Below are 17,825 nucleotides of genomic sequence, written 5' to 3'. Positions count from 1 at the left end.
ATTCCTAACGTATCTTTCAAGTCGTGCTATATTGAAAACATAACTGCGAAGCTGTATATACTGCACATATTATATAATACTCTAGTGATGTGACATGGTCATATTTGAATGATTATAATATTAGGTAATTAGACTAGAAAGTATAAAGATTTTATTTTGAACTTCGCAGATATGACATCGACATAATCTTGTATATAATGCTATGATAATGTGAATGGGTTATGGTGATGATTTCATTCTAGGAAATAATGTTGTCCATTCGTTTAAAGGAAGTACATTCATGAACTTTTTTTAAGAATCAAAAGGGATAAGCTTATTAGTACGGCTATTCATTGCAAATCTTTGGATTACAAATATGTGTGAGATGGTAGAACCGATCGTAACTTTGTTATGTATCTTGGTATAACTAATCACAATGCCTGACTTATGATTTGGTATGACTAGTTTTTATTAATTGGTGTAACCGATCCTAAGTAATCACCATGAGATGGTATGATCGATATTTGTAATTGGTGTGACTGATCATAGTAATTGGTGTAACCAATCCTAGTAATTGGTGTGACCAGTCACAGAGTGTTGGGTAATCGATCCTTGTAGTTAGTAACCGGTCCTGGTAATTGGTGTAACTAATCCTAGTAACTTGTGTGACCGATCACAAGAAATACCATGGGAATATGGTAACCGGTCCTGGTAACTGATGTAACCGGTCCTGGTAACTTGTGTGACCGATCACAAGTATTTCCATATTGAGGTATAACAGATCCTAGTGATTGGTAGAACCGATTTAACCCATGTATGTGATTTGATATTTGATCAAGCACATAGTTATCTTGGAATATAAGTTAACGAATTCTAAACTTATTTGGGAGTGTGGTATAACCGATTCCAAGAATGTAAATCCATGTAAATATGAATAAGGATTTACAATGAAAAGATGTGAACATACTTTGAACATGTATAGTAACTCTTATCATTTATTGTTCAAAGATATTCCTTAGTACTCAATGAGATCATGTGCCGAAATAAATTGAGAATCTTTTAATTAAGGTTTTTGATTTTATATGCTTTAATTACCAGCAATGAAATGCATATCTCTAGAGAACAAACATTAGTAATGTGCACTTACTAATTGGAGATTTTCTATTGAGAGATTTCGGAAATTTTGGACAAGCATTTATTGGAATTAGGAAACTGAATTTTGCTATTCATTGCATATCTTGTATATATTTTCGGTTTTGGAAATTCCTTGGTGTCCAAACATACTTGGTCTATAAATACCTAAGTTTGCATTTCTAGCAAACTATCCCAAGAGCCAGGAAAACTTCAATTCTTGTTGTTTCTGGTGGAGCCGTCTATTCGGAGAGGAAAGTATCCTAATTAGGTGAAATCTCTTACTACCGCTTGTTTAAAGACTTATGTGGGATCAAGAATCTCTACGAGTACCGTTGGTGGAAAATTAGATAATTGCAGTGTTATTATTTTTCGATTGATTTGATTGACTAACGGTTGTTGAAACTTTGATTGCACCTAGTTTGTTTATTCTTGAAAATCTTCTCTTCTGATATAAGATTCACTCAAACTACATCGAAGTATCGACGGGATCTTTAGAACTATTGGTAGATCTAAAGACATCTTTTGATAATCCATTGTTAACGGACTTCGTTCTGTGTATGATTGATCACAAGAGATTCAAGTGGTGTTGTGCAGGTGTTTGTTGAAGATCAAAGAAGATTTGAAGACGAATAAGATTTCTTATTAGTTCTCATATCTTTGTGTGTGAACAAACCTTAATCGGATAGGATCCAACTATAATCGGATTTATTCGATTGATTAGTTGCGTGAGATATGCATTATCAATATATCTCTTTAAGATTTATTTTGATTGAGTGCGAATCTAAACTTAACTACTTTTGTAGTTATTGGATAGATTGATCTAACCAGGCAAAGGAGTTTATTGGATTATACAGAAGAGCCTTTGCGTATGACTTGAGATATCTTTATCTTGAAAGAATCAATAGAGTTGTTACCAAAAAAATTTGTTATTCCTTTATAGTTTGGAATACGATCCAAAGGAATTGTACCAGTGTGTGACCTTCGAAGTCGGAAGCGCATGGATACTGAGAAAACTAAGTGAACTAGGGGTAGTTGCTTGGTCTCAACTATACGAAGTTGGTTTAGATTTTGTATAGCGGCTTAGTTCTGAGAGTATTCAATTCTGGACTAGGTCCCGTAATGTTTCTGCACTTGTAGTTTTCCTCGTTAACAAAATCTTGTTGTGTGATTTACTTTTTTTTTGCGCAATTATATTTGTTTATATAATTTAAAGTAAATTGCACTTTACGTTAACTCCGATATACTTGATAGTGATCCTATAGAGTTTTGTTAAGTCCGAACCTATTATCAAGTATCACACTTTGGTTGTCGTATTGTCTCGATCTCGTATCCATAGACAATCACACAAAGTGTGAATACCGATTTGCTGTATAGTCCTGACTCTGTCAATAGACGATCACTTTCGGTAAGAGGACTTATAGGTTGTAAACTAAAAGATTGTGGTGTATTTGGGTACCCTCGTCTTTTCATCTTCTATTCCTGGAAATCTTGGAGCATGCCTTAAAAATGTGCGGATGACTCCAACTTGGAAGCCATTATAGGTGATTTCTATAATTAATAAACTGGATTCTACCATCAGACTTACTCTAAAGAGGAAACAAGATAAAAAAAATTGAAGTTAAAATATAGAAAAGTTATATCTTGCACAAACATAACAAAAGAAGAAGATACAATTTGTGAGACCACTAAACTAACTCAAAAGGCAACTTGTAATCTTTTATCCGCAAGACCATTAGACATATCTTAACAATCTTCTTTTGAAAAGAAAAGCCCACCCCAACATAAAGTATTCCTCAGGATGAACCGTAAGGTCTACCGCCGAAATCTTATGTTTCAACAAACCTTTGGTTTTTGAATTCAAAGACTAGTAAAACAAAGATCACTAGCTTTAGTTTTTTAGTTCACATTTCTATTCGATCCTAGATTTTTTCCGGTCGAAGACGTCTTAGAATACCTCAAAATCACAAGCGAAATTTTAAGATGTAACACCCCCATCTTCTTCTCCAAGTTCTTAACTCTGTGTTGAGTTCCGACGCAAAGAGGAACTAGGCAGACAAACAAAGATGTGTTTTCTTCTTTCCGCTTTCAGACCTATACACCAAATCTACTATTTTCTTAAATCACTGCAACAGATAGAGTTTCCTTTCTTTTTTTTGTAATTTTTCTTTTTATTTTTATAGTTAACCCTAGCCAAATCATCATTGTTTTTTACAAAGTTACTTTTTATTATCTATATTCATAAACCAAGCTTCCCACAATTTTGTAATGAGAGCAAAATTTTGTGATCTTGAGAATTGTAGTTATCATCTTCTACCTCTTCAACCCAAACACTACCCGAGATAGTCTTTTCAAAATATACTTCGACCAAAACATTAAGGGAATCAAGTGCATAGTATCCTGCTGGGATCAGAGACGTAAGGAGCGAAACTGTACCGTTGAATCAGTGTGATATTGATTAGGGTTCAACTACAGTCCAGACCGAAGTTAGTTTGTAGTAGGCTAGTGTCTGTAGCGGCTTAATACAGTGTGGTGTTCAATCTGGACTAGGTCCCGGGTTTTTTCTGCATTTGCGGTTTCCTCGATAAAAAAATTTCTGGTGTTTGTGTTATTTCTATTCCGCATTATATTTTGTTATATAATTGAAATATCACAGGTTGTGCGTTAAGATCAATCAATTAGAATATCCAACCTTTGGTTGTTGAATTAAATTGATTGACACTTGGATATTGGTCTTTGGTACCATCCAAGTTTATGTCTCTAGTATTTGATAAAGACTCGCAGATTTCCTTTTGCTTGAGTATAGATCAAATCGAGAGATTGAGATATTAACTCTTTAAAATACTTTTATATAGATTGAGTCTGACTGTATAGTTGATTCTCAAAAAAGTATATTGGAGTTAGTCCATACAGATTGCTAATCGAAATATTGGGTGAGGTTATTAGACCCCCGCTTTTTCAACTTTATTGTATGAAATTATGAACCATACTACGAGGAATGAGTTCAAATTAATCTAACATTTCTAATATCTTCATCAGTTATTTGATTTAGTTGTATAAAAGTTGGAAATAAGGACTCAAAGTCTTTCAATTTTGGCGGAGACGAGACCGAGATCGGAATAAATTACTTTGGTCCAGCTTATCTTTCGTTAAGCCGAAAACCAGTTCAGTCACTCGGTGATCTAGTTCATCCGTAACAAGGTGATTCAACTCATTAAATTATACATTGGTACTCCCTTCGTCCCCTATTAGGTGACCTATTCATTTTAAATTTTGGTCCCACTAAAAGTTGACCTTTTTAAATAAACAAGGCCACATTTCTAAGTTTACCCCTTTTAATGGATTATTATTATTATTATTATTAAATCTTAGTATAAGCAATATGTATGATTTAATAGTCATTTTATCATCCTTAAGTAGGTATTTTAAAATGCTTTTTAACGGTATAAAATTACTAATATTTGTGACACAGTTTGAGAAATGTATTATTTTTAAATTTTATTAATTGTTATCTATAAGGATATAATTGAAAAAAGTACACAAAAATATTTCTTTTTCATCATTGCCTTGAGAATGTGCAAACTTGAAATAGGTCATCTTTAGGAGGACGGAGGGAGTACAATTTACAACCAAGACTGGTTTTGGAAATTCTGTCTCCGAATTGCTCTCCAAGGCCGATTACTCATCGAGTAATTTCTAATCGTTATATGACCGATTCGATTACCGATTCCAAGCCGAGTTTCAGCGATTAAGACATCCGATTTTGCCTATTTGGACCTGATTTTGAGCAAAACGAGATGATCGGGTTGGCTTTGCATGCACCAGAATCAGAAAATAATTTTTTTCGCAACCCCTCAGGTGAGAGTTATCAAATGTAAAAACCTCTAATAACATGATAAATAGGTTTGATATAACAATATACACTTAATCACATGATAATGTTAAAATTTTAATTTTAATTTTAATTAGGTACAAGTTACGACTGATCAGTAGCAATATATAAGTCTCTAATAATTAGGTCCCGAGTATTAGGCCGAACTTTGATGATTTCCAAGTCCGAAGTCATTGCTCCTGCTCCAAGCGCCCCAACCAAGTATGACCGAAGAGCGATTTCGACCTATGTTGTGAAAGGCGCCCTAAGCGCACGCCTAGGCATTCTAGGCGCACGAGTTGCCCAGGCAATAAAGCGCCCTAGGCGCGTAGAAATGTACAAAATTTGTTTTCTAATTTTTCCATGGGCGCCTAGCGTCTAACACAACATAGATTTCGACTAATTTAATCACAACCTGGTTCTTTAATCATCATATTAACCAAACCCATGATTTAGTTAAACTTACATTTTGTAACTGCAGATCTTTAGTAGATTGGAAATCAGAAGAAAAGAATCGGAAAGACGTCAAATATAAGTATCATGCTGATACAAAATGTTCCAGAAAAGAAAGGAGACCGTTACCAATACAAAACGTTCCAGTTTTTGTTGCGGTGACTGTGGACATATATCGTTACAAGGCGCTAACTTATAACGGGTGGATCTGATATAGTTGAGGGAGTTTCTAGACAAGTGAGATTGAAGCAAATTGTAGTTCCAATTGTTGTATACTATTTAACTAAAAGGAATAGCTGACCTTCCATATGAGCTCTCGGGTACGCCAGTTGAACCGAGGCCAAGTGTAGAACCATCTCCTGAAAGCAAAATCTACTGAACCTGGTTTCACAATAAGAAATTAAGAACTATACTACATATATAAGTTTGATTATTTATGATCATTGACGTAATATCATCTTGTTTTCGTTAATTAGTTGAAGTTATCTTTCTCCCTTTTGAGGATTGTAATAAAAGCTTACATTTTTTATGACACAACTAGATTTTGTGCCCGTGCTATGCCCGGGCAGCTTCGCAAACTTGGTTCACCAATTCAATCTACAACTACAAACTACAAATACAATGCATCACTGCCTCTTTATTTGATTTGGTAAATCTCGGCTTCGCCTCGCCCAAGTCCCCATTTGATTTGGTAAAGCTCGGCTTCGCCTCGCCCAAGTCCCCATTTGATTTGTTAATGCTCGGCTTCGCCTCTCCCTAGTTCCCATTTGATTTGGTAAAGCTCAGCTTCGCCTCGCCCAAGTCCTTTAAATTGATTGGAAGCTGTTGCAAACGAATCCTAGTATAACTTAATAACCCAAACGGGAATGCATCCACGTCGTTCTTGTGGATGCTTGGCGACCTTCGTATTCATTAAGAAAAATTAACTTGACCATTCAGTGGCAATATCATTGGAAAAGCAAGTATCCGTTCATATCCTTTTGGATAGTGAACACATCTTTAATGTATCTGTGGTTAACACTTACATTGTCCATTCAGTCAGTGCCAATATCATTGGTCAAGTCCTAAGTATATACATAGTCAAGGCATGTGCATTAAGAATGAAAAGTTAATGCACATGGTTTTTTTTTCCATTCAGTCACTTCTAAGAGATTATGCAACATGGTTTTTTTCTTTAATATGAAAATCTAGATTTTGAGAATCTCTTTTCTCCATAGCTTCATGTAATTTCTTAAGATCCTTATTGTACTATTTCTCACGCAACTAACAATATAGGAGAACCATGTTGCATAGTATTAGGAAGACTATAACAGTACCAAAAAAATAACATTCTAAATCACTTCATGTTGCTGACCTTGGTCACCATCGGCGTAATTACTTTATTCTTTCTAGATTGAAAATAATTGAATAGATTGAGTATAAGTTAGATATACAGGTCTTCAATGAAATCTTCTCAAGCCATCAGAAAAGAAATGAAAAATAAAGTAAAAGATTTCAGGTTAGACAAAGACCAAAAGTATATATAAGAACCCAAACTAAGAACATAAATCACAATATAAGAATCCATAGTAGCCTAGGACGGAGCAAGATGGTAAAATATAAACCTTTCCGCATTACAATTAGTAGAACAATATGCTGAGATGCATATATAACCATCATCACTTGTCTTACAAGCGTTTATCTTAGGATATTCCATTTCATAATATACACGAAAGCCGACTTGAGAGTGTTGCTTTGAAGAAGTTTTCTTCCCTCTTCAAATTTTACTTGCAGCCGTTATCGTTCTTCTTCTGCCTGTGCAGCAGCACCAGCCTATCGAAGTCGTTCATTTTTTTGAAGTAGACGCACCACCATCCTGTCTGCGAAGACATTTAGTTTTCTAAATAGGCAACGTGTCCAGCACCGCCTCTTTTCAAGAACATGATGCTACTGTTCGTAGGATATAACATCAAAACTACCATGAATATGAAAATAACCATTGAAAAAAAAAGCTTTAGTAGAAGCAACTGGTGGATAGTTTAGTGTCTTCTTTAGCTTGAACGTGGCAACTCCTGCTTACACCTGCAGAAATAGAGGCACAAACCAAGTCAGCAGCATGTTGTATCCTTGAATATGTAATATCTAATCACTGAAAGATTCATACATTTAAAAAGACAAAATGTTGCAAGCCCCATATGGAAGAAACATTGACTAAACTTAAATCAAGGGATACAAAAATAAAAGAAAAATTAACCGATATAAGAGGGGTTGTGAACCTACCAATCTCGTTTTCAGGCTCCATAGAAGGACGAGATCTTTACCCCCATCGTTTTGGTAGCTCGAATGTTGTTAGCTGAGAACATGACATTACGATAGAAAGGAGGTACTTGTTCATGGTCCTTGGACAGAATGGGCGTCCCTTTATTTATCCCCTGTTGTCCCCCAAAAACCCTAATCCAACCAAGAAGAAAAATCAAAACCCTAATCAAAATTTAGGAAAAAAATAAAATAAAAATTGAGAGACAAACCACTTCAGGACGTGATATTTTTCTTTTGAGAAAGATGATCAAATTTTCTGAATCACGGAGGATGAAGGAGAAGGAGAAGGGTTTCACCGAAGAGTGTCACAATAAATTGAGAGGCTGGAATATTTTCACAATAAGATGAAAAACGGCCAGATTACAAACAAAAAAAAAACGAATAATTTTAATACCTAATCGTTTTGCAGAATCAATCAGATTAAGTCGCACATCTTTCTGATTTTAATCCCTGTTAAAAAAATCCTGAAAAAATCAACAACCCGCAACAATACAATTAAGTTCAACGTAAAGTAAGAATTGAAAAAGAAAAAAAAGAACACACAAAACTAATATACGAAGGTTAGCTATCAATTTTTGTATGAGACAATTTGTGCATCCCTATTGTGCCAAAACCTAATTTCAGTCCAGTCAAATATATATCCTACAAATCAAACCTATAAAACCCAAAATTCAACATTTTAGCTGATTTGCAACTCAGATTAGCAACAACAATGATGCCGTTGCTAAGTTTCTGTTGCTAAATATTCGCAACGGATTTTGTCTGTTGGAATTTCGCAACCGCGCTCCCTTGGTTGCTATTAGCAACAGACGAGAATTTAAGCGTGTAAGGTACGCGTGTTGTCGGTAACACTATGAATATATTTTCGCCCAAGTCAAAGCTTGGTCAATTGGTCTAAATTCTTTTTCACCCCGATACCGCAGCGGGTTTATCTTCTCCTTCTCACTTTTTCTCAGCCACAAATCTTTTCTCGTCTCTCTCTCTCTCTTTCAATCTGGATCTGCTGCTCTGAAGAGTGAAGCACTCTTGTTCAAATCCAACCAGGTTAAGTTTTGATTTTCTTTCTTGTTACTGTGGTTGAGTTTTGATTTAGTTTCTGATCTATGTTGTTTGTTGAAGGGGTGAAGGAAACCTAAACCCATAGCGCAGACTCCTCTTCAAACATCATCATCAATGGATGACTATCAAGATCAGGGTGATACGGGGTAACTTGCTATTCTCTATACTTTTTATCAATTTTCCCGAAATTTTTGAATTAGGGTTTCCAATTTTCTGTAATTTCGAGATTTTTGAATGGATTTGTTGAACTCACAAATACGAGGATTAACCTGTTGAGGGTGTGATGGGTCAATCAATTTTCTTTTGTTGAGTTGTTTTTGGTATGATTTTTTTGATTGTTATTGCAAGGGGTATGAATACTGGATAGGAAAGATGATTTTTGATGTTTTTTGTAATTGAAGAGATGTTCATGCCTTTGTTATGAATCTCATCAAGTGATGCTTAGTTCTGTTTACTAGTAGTTTTAAGTTTTAATCTGAGATTGTGTTGAACAAACTAGAAGATAACTAGAATTTTATCTAAATGAAGCTAATAATGTGTTTATAGTATGTATTGTTGTTGTGTTTGTTATCGATGGTTTTGATCAACTCCAAACAGCTAAAAACTGATATTTCCCTTTAAGTTTAGTTGTTTGTTGGTCATATAGTAAGATTCATGTTTGCCTTCATATGGGTTTGTAGTTATCCAGTATTGTACTTGTTTGGCGAGGATCATGTATCTGATTTGGTTTAGAATCAATCAACCAAGTCTCTTTATCTGTTCCAGTCTTCTAGATATTAATACACAAGTTTTGTTGGTTTGTGGTCCCTGAACAGTTCATAAGGCTGGAAGTAATTAAGCATTTATTTTCCAACTGCCACAGATTGTAGGTACCACTCCACTAGTAATGGAGCTTGACAAGAGGAACTAATGAGGTAAATGTTATTTTCCTTCTTTTCAATTCTATTTAGGCTTCCCTGCTTCTCCATTGGACTCGGAATAGAGTTCGTAAAAGAATTTTGTCTTGCATTAGTACATGTATTTATAGTAATCGGCCCACTACCTCTTAGCGAATGGTCTTGCCCTACCATGTTGATTATCTTTATTAAATAGTCTAACTTATAATAGTAATGACTTGCATCAATTTAGTCTTATAGTCTTTTAGTGATCCAGTTCCTCGTGTTTTTCGTATGGTACAAATTTTATAACAATTAGGTTTCATCATGTGTAGATGACCTGATACGAAAATATCATCCCTGGGATCATCTCCATGTTGGTACCCGACACACCTACCTCATCCATATAGTCCTTTAAGCCTTCCTGTTCTGGATTATATATAGCCTGATGAGCGGGCCTCACTTTATCTGTACTTTGAATAGTTTTTCAGCACCTTAGAGTCTAAGCATGGGAGGGAAGAATGAACCTTTGGCAGAGGCATTTGTAGCTCGCATGCCAGTAAAGCTAGCAATTTGGTACCACGTCTTTTTGCAATTTGGTACTGTTACATCCAAATTTTATGTTGAGTGTTCTATTTGGGAGTTGAGGCTTCATAGAAGGATACATGAATGCACATATCCATTTTCTTCTGCCCAAATCAGTACCAAGTGGTAGGAAATTAAAAGACTGTCCTATACTAACACTACATACTGTTTGCAGTCTGATCTTAAGGTAGGGCAGTTGAAGGATACACGAATGCACAGATCTAAAGGTAGGGCGGTTAAAAGGTCATTGGAAGATGATTTCAAGGTGGTTGTGGAAATTAGGTGTGTATCTGTAACAGTTTTATAGAACTGGTTGTAGCCAACTGGTTCTTTGTCACCCTATTAAGTTAGCTCGATGATTCATGATTTTATTATAATATATGTTGTATCTACTCTAGAGGAACTTGTAAGAAAGCTTTATGAGGAAGATTTTTGCTGAGACATTATTTTAACTGTTCCATGTTGTCTGGTTGGATTGATATTCAGGGTGCCATCAACTTTCTGATTGTTGTCTGTAAGAAAGAATTTGGGGCAATGAAGGGGTGTATAACCAACTCAAGCAAGGTACTTTAGCTTTGACAACTTTTTTTTCTCATTATTGGTAATTGGATTTGCCTCATTAAGTATACTTACTATAATGTTCTGGAATAGGTAGTGGAACTGATCTTATCTTTTGATTTCGCTGCTCTCTAGCTTGATTTGAGGAAGGTTGAACACTTCATTCAGGCAGTGGGTCTTATGAGGATGTAATTTTCACCATAAGACAGGATTCTTCATCAGGTTTTTACTTTTTTCTGAACTCTTGAGATAATTCGAATGCTGGATTTCATCAGGTCTTATGAGGATGTAATTGTCAGCACATACTCTTGCAAAATATATGTCGACAGTCGGGGTTCTCCAAGTCCTAATGTATGTTTATGGACAGACTCTAACAGCACATGCTGTGAGATTTATACAAATACTGGCGTTGGAGCACCGTCAATGAGTGAACTGCTTCGGGATGCGCAGGTACTTCATCATGTATTTGTATTAGTACAATTTTATTTTTTTCTCTATATCCAACAATGTTATTCCTTATCTTTTAAAACATTTTGTAAGATTCCCCTTGTGTAATAATAAGTTAACAGATTTATATCAATTGAAGAATCCCGTCTTTTATAATATCATGTAGTGGTGATTCTCAACAATACAATTTTGTATGGCCATTGTAGTTTGTGTATTAACAATACAGTTTTGTATGGCAATTGTAGTTTGTATATCTGTGTGGATGTTGAACATGGGGGACTGGGTAATTGCAGGGGGGTAAAATGTGGGGTGAAATGAATTTTGACTAGGTCAATAAACATAGACTTGACCTCTTTTTTTTGTGGTTGCAAAAAATTAACAACGTCGGTACTTTGTTGCTAAATTAGAACCAGAACCAACAGTATCTAGTTCCGGGTAAGGGTATTCCTATAATTAGCAACAGATGAGCAACCGCAGGCTGTAATTGCCAATAAATAATTTCAACGGCATCACCCGTTGCGAATTTCTGTTGCTGACCGAGATTAGCAACAGAGCATGTTCCGTTGCTAAAAGTTGCGACATTGTATTTAGCAACGGCAACCGCCTGTTGCGACCCCGTTTAGCAACAGCTATGATAGGTTGCTAATACCTTAAAATGGTGTAGTATATATTAGAGGTAATCAAACTAAATCAGAGAAAAACGAAATTCAAATATTAGAGGTAATCAAACTAAATCAGAGTAAAACGAAAATAAATCAGAGAAACATATAAGTGGGTCTAAGAGAAAGTTTTTAAAGTTTAGTTAATACTAACATGCTCAAAAATATGTAGCATGTGATAAAATTGTGTTGGGAATGGTGTTCTTCCCTTCTCGCCAACCACGACAACTTATAACATAGGATGATGGTAATTTAAATGTAAACATATAATCTTACAAATCTACAAAGCAAACCACCTACAGACTACCAATAGTTCCATATATTGCTTTTCAAATCCTTAATGTTAAAATCTTTTTTCAATCGCGTTGAATCAATTGAGCTAATAGGCTTAAATAACAGTCAATGAGAAAATCAACTCACATCAGTGAAATATTTCGGAGCATTTAACCATACAAATCTTGCTACATGCAATATATGAATAACATACTAAATATATTAAGTCAAACAAAACCACTCCAAATTAAGATGCATATTTGGCCACTTTTGCACGTTTGCTTAATAGATTATGGTGTTTTTCAGTTAATCATATATATATATAGACCTAACTTCATATCTTTAAACCTCTTTTTTAGTAATTTATACCATCGACCAAATCACTGAAAGTAACAAACTTGTAAAACGATCAGCATACCTTTTCTGTGATGCGACTTCTATGCATACATTTTAACATCTTGTTTGGATGGTCATACAGATAATCAAGTCAATAACTCAAAATCACTTCTTTAAATAACAGTTTAACCAGTATAATCACACATTAAGTAACGGCAGTGGAAAAGGGTTTTCCACGAATTCTTACCTTAGATAGTGAAGTATTTTGATTGATCAGAGCTCTAGGTTTTGGTGGAATCGGAGAACAAAGAAGAAAAAAAACACGATCAATAAATAATCAGAAGAAATAAAACAAATCTAAGAATATAATTCTAAGGTTTCTGTTTATATACCTTTTTCTTCTATTCCTCCTCCTCATCTTTCTGATTATGCTTTTCTTCCTAAAACCCTGAAACAAAAACTTCACCGAAAACACAGAAAGTATATTAGTTACAAAACTGCAAAAGAATTGTGAAAGTAGAACAAAAATTAATTAGGGTTTACAATCTTAAAAACCCATAATGGAAGCTTAATTGAATCAAGAAAAATAAGCATAAACAAAAAGCCTACCTGCAATTGTTTCTGTTAATAAGCTGAAAAAGAAAAACCTTACAGAGAGACCTAATAATGGATATGAAGAATAGAGAGAAGAAGAGAATATAATTAGGTCGCAACATTTTTTTCTTTTTGTTTCCGTGGAGAACTGGGAATTAGGTTTGCGGGTTTCTTCTTAGTTTTTTTTTCTTTTGCTTTCGTGTTGTTGTTTTTTTTTTGTGGGATAAATATAAAAATTACTTTTTTTAGCAAAAAAAAAACCTTGTTTTTCTCTCCTTTGAGGAAAAGTGGAACGGAGCAATTCTGTGAGTGGGTGAGGGTCACCGTTCAACGTGGAGCCTTATGAGCTTAGGATTTTAAAGGAGTTACATTTCTAACAGAGGGCAAATGATTTAGGACCCAAACTCATTCTCAAAACTAGGGTGGGCAGTTAAATCGCCAACATAAGTAGTACGGTACCTTGCCATAATGAGAACGAGGGACACTACTTAATCTCATACAAAGGAAATGCCATTCCCAAAAATTTCTCCGAATGCCAAAGTTGGCATTTCCCAATAATTTCTCGAATGCCAAAGTTCCCCAAGTGTGAAATACAAACTTTAGGAGGCAAATACTAGGGAAAAAAGGAGAATCCCATTATGCCAAACTAAAATAGTATGGAACGTTAAAATGACCGATTCTTAATAGTGATCGAAAAAGTTGGAACGGGAGCAATAAATCTTTCCTTGGCTGGGGCTGCCACCGATTTACATATCCTGAAGGTTAGATGATTTATGTACAATTTAGATGGATATCCCCATCAAAACAAAACAAAAGTTATTAAGAAAAATAATGTACCATGAGCACCAGATAATGAATGTCACGAGAGTAACCCTTGCGACTGACCAGAAATATCACTAATCATAGAGGCATTGAATGGGGAAACCAGCCTGGTGAGTGGAGAGAGCGGGAAAAAGAAAGTCAAATTAATATTACTGCGCTGCAAGTATTTAGCTCCACAGTCAAGAAGATGATGCAGAGACAGAGATCTTGGGATAACCGCCAGGGGCCAAGCAGGGGATGCTATTCATCTTTGTCCCTTTGCCAATTCATGAACTGATCGTCAAAGTGCAGGATGCGGCCTAATAAGTACCCTGAAAAAGAAAAGAGAAGCAGTCACTTGTTTATGAAAGAAGAAAGAAAAAGGCTGCGGGAGTTGCTATATTAGATTCAGCCAACAGATGGTTGAAAGAAGAACAGCTGATGAACTACTCTTCGGATCAAGAACTCCACTTGCCGATAAGTGAATCAAAAAAGTAAGTACTCCATATAATTTACCGTGACCAATCCTGTACTCTAACAATCACAGCGTTAACTTTGATAAATCCAGGTTCTAAAACAAGGCTTAATCTAGGTTCAAAACCAAGATTAAAACATCCAGCACTCGCATGGCTGTTGCATGCTAGCATACCAAAAATTTAAGCCTGGTGCCAGTTATTAACATCCAGCGTGCAGCGTGCCTAGATATGTAAATATTATGAGTTTCAGACTACAGGTTACTTGGAGACATTTAAATTATAATGACAGAAATTATATATTTGTAAGATTGAGACTTGAGTTATGGTTTTGAGTTTCAGATCGGCAAGGATACTGGAGAAAAACCGGTATAGGAGGAAGTCAGAGATAAACTTGCAGACTTGAAATGTTCAAATTGGGAGTAAGAAGTGCATGTATCCGTTTCTTAAACCTACTCTGCTCAGTTGGTAGAGACGAACAAAGTCATGCTGGAATAGATTGAGGTCTCACAAGTTTCTCCATTTAGCTCTAGGGAAAAGCTCAAAGACTTGGTAGATCCTTCACAAGCTGAAGAGACTTGTCCAAGATGGCAGAGTTGCTCGCATTGTCTTCCTATTTATTTCAATGATTCTACACGTATCCCGCAGAAAAACAAGGTTGAGAATATGTATGTCCTCATAGCTCTTTGGATACTTGTGACCAATTAGAAGTAATGGTTTTGTGGGTACACCTCTGGTAAACCCTCCCGAGATTAACTCGATTTTATTTTTTATTAGTTTTGCTCGAGGACTAGCAAATAATAAGTTTGGGGGTATTTGATAGACACATTTTTGTGTCTAATTTGTCCTCAATGTTCTGTATTGTTAGACTCGATTAAATACTTATTTTGTTATTTTATGTTTTTGTAGATGTTTTTGGAAAAATAAGCTCTTGCGGCGAAATTGGCTCGAAAAGTGGTGTTTTACACCCCAGGATAGAGACTAAAAACACCCCAGAAATGCGTCGGAGGAACCCAGAAAAAATGCTGGAAACACCCCAGAAAAATTACTTAAGGCACCCCAAAGGACATGTGTTATTCGGACTCCAGCAACGGATAAGGGGCGACCACTGGATAAGGGGTGACCTTCTTCACAAATTCAAAAAAATATTTTGGCGGGAAAATATTTCTTTTCACAGGCAGATTTTTCGATCGGATTTTGGAGGAGTTTTTGTGCGATTCAATCGCTGAAATTTCATGGGTAGATGTGATATGTCATAGAAAAGCTGGTATGGGTGTTTGTTTCGATCAAATTTGGCTGGATAACTTGGTTTAATCCAAATAGTGAGTTGGAGGATAAACACAAACTTACACGAGTTTAAACGTGTACTGCTCGTGATTGGAAGACTTAATCAATATTCTGGAGCATGAAGAAGGTATAAAAGGGAAGAAACACAGCTGAGAACGCGTGAAAATCATAAAACAGGGAAGAAAATCTTCCCGAAAATATTTTTTATCACCCGAGTAAAGAGAGGATTATCTCGAGTTATGGAGGAGATTTCTTGTGCTTTAGGTGTATAAAAAGGGTCTTGAGGTATCATAGAAGGGGTGTCGAGAGTCTGGGGGGCTGAGGAGAGCCAGAGAAGAAGAAATTCGAGTTTTCGCAAACTCGGTTTCTGCTGCTGCTGCTGCTGATGAACATGAAGAACACGAAGAATGGACCTGCAGAGACAGTCGTTTTTTAACAGTGTCAGCGACACAGAGGCGAGGGTCGCAGCACAGTGTTTACAACACTTTCTGTCTGTCGTTTTCTTTAACAGCTGGTTTGTAACACTTATAACTGTTACAAACCCGGTTTTATTGTATTTCTCATATTCTCATCGTTTGTAAACCATTTTTGAGCATCAATGAAATTCTTTGAGAGGTTTTCCAACATGATGAGCGGCTAATTCTCTCACAACCAAGGCAATGAGGAAGCTATTTACGCATGAATAATTGGTAATTATTTATTCTCTCTAATTTATAATTTATAATTCAGTCAATCACTGCTTTTGCAGAGTTTTTAATTGTTTGCAAAAATTTCTTCATTAGTTGTGATTCAATTAGATAGGTTATGCTTTGTTTAGATAATCTATGCTTAGGGGATACAATTAATTTTTGAGAATTTTCCAGATTATTTGTGAATTAAGAAATAAGAGTCTTAAAAGATAATTAGAGTTTTGAAATATGTATCATTCAATTTTGCGTCATAGTGGAATCTAGTGTCTTGGTTACCTCTCGCCCACTTTGTTAATATTTTTGTATATAATTTTATTAAATCTTTAAATTTAATCTTCACAAGTCCGAGAGTTTGAACCTCATTACTACAACATCATTCAAAAATATTAATCATTTTGGCGCCGCCGACGCGGATTTGTGCTTAGGTAGAATTTTTATGTTTTTTTTTTTATTTCATTTGTTCTTTTTACGTTTCTTTGGGTGTGTCTTTTTATTACAGGTTTGAAGTTGGATACTAAAGACTTGGAATCAAAGCTTAAAGCCAAAAGAGAAGGAAAAAAACAAAGCAAAAAAAAAAAAAAAGAGCGAAAGAAAAATTAAAAAAAAGAGAGAATTTATTTTACTTTTTTTAGAGACCTTCCATTTTTTGTAATTATTTTTTTTTATTTCTTTTCTTTTGCACTTTATTTGGACTTTGGACTTGGACAATTTTTTTTAAAACCTAAGGAAGGGTACATTAAATATAAAACTGTTTGCAGGGAAGGATGACGATTACAATATCGTCTCGGCCCCTCGGGTTCGCACATGACATAGGAGTCGTGGCCCGAGTCGACTTCAGAGATTCTGCGCCCGTCTGGTACGGGAGGTAATCTTTCGAAACACCCGCGAATCCCCTGTCAGCGGGTTTATTGTATGCCTTAAGGTGAATATATGTTGAGGATTTGAATACGGTTTTTTTAATTTCCTAGTAAAGGGCAAGGCCTGGCCAACTTAAGATAAGGACTCCGATTTCATCACCGTTTCATTCTTGCCCGCCTTAGGAAAACGAAACCAAACGCGAACCTAAGCTTAAAATTTTGACTAGAACGAGACCTATAGGGTAACGAGCTTAATAGGAAAATCGTTCGAAAAATATTGGTTACTCTTTTGAGCATACTTTGAAGTTCATGATGGTTTCTGCGAGTTGAATGAGTGACTGCGCCGCCTTATAATACCGGTGAGACCTTGGGTATCAAAGCTCCTCGCAGCTTCCCTCGTGTCAATTCAACTTACTTAAACTCAGATTGATTCCAGAGAGGTTTGCTCAGATTGTAACGAATTCATTTTCGAAAGATTAGAAGCTGGTCTAGAAACAATCTAAGTGAAGCCATCATGCTTGTTGTTTGCTAGATTTTATAAGTTTGATTTGGTTGAGTCATCCTTGTTTGTGATTGTGTAGAATTCCCTTGCAATTAAGA

At 35.6% G+C, this 17,825-nt stretch overlaps 1 long non-coding RNA gene across 5 annotated transcripts; it reads left to right on the top strand.

Moving 5' to 3' along the window:
• The first annotated feature begins 8,703 nt into the window (after positions 1–8,703).
• Positions 8,704–11,402, top strand: LOC113277570. 5 transcript variants are annotated; one of them, XR_003324992.1, is made up of 6 exons: positions 8,704–8,776; positions 8,860–8,937; positions 9,654–9,705; positions 10,427–10,533; positions 10,738–10,815; positions 10,945–11,402. It is a non-coding gene; the product is annotated as an uncharacterized LOC113277570 (long non-coding RNA). The 5 variants fall into 5 exon arrangements; XR_003324990.1 differs by having other exon boundaries at positions 8,710–8,937; positions 10,945–11,031; positions 11,177–11,402; XR_003324991.1 differs by adding an exon at positions 10,150–10,265 and having other exon boundaries at positions 8,710–8,937.
• The last annotated feature ends 6,423 nt before the right edge of the window (positions 11,403–17,825 follow it).

The sequence above is a fragment of the Papaver somniferum genome, chromosome 5, assembly GCF_003573695.1.
Source record: "Papaver somniferum cultivar HN1 chromosome 5, ASM357369v1, whole genome shotgun sequence".
Classification (NCBI taxonomy): Eukaryota; Viridiplantae; Streptophyta; class Magnoliopsida; order Ranunculales; family Papaveraceae; genus Papaver; species Papaver somniferum.
Note: the sequence above shows the minus strand (reverse complement) of the source record. Positions and strands in the feature narration are given on the sequence as shown.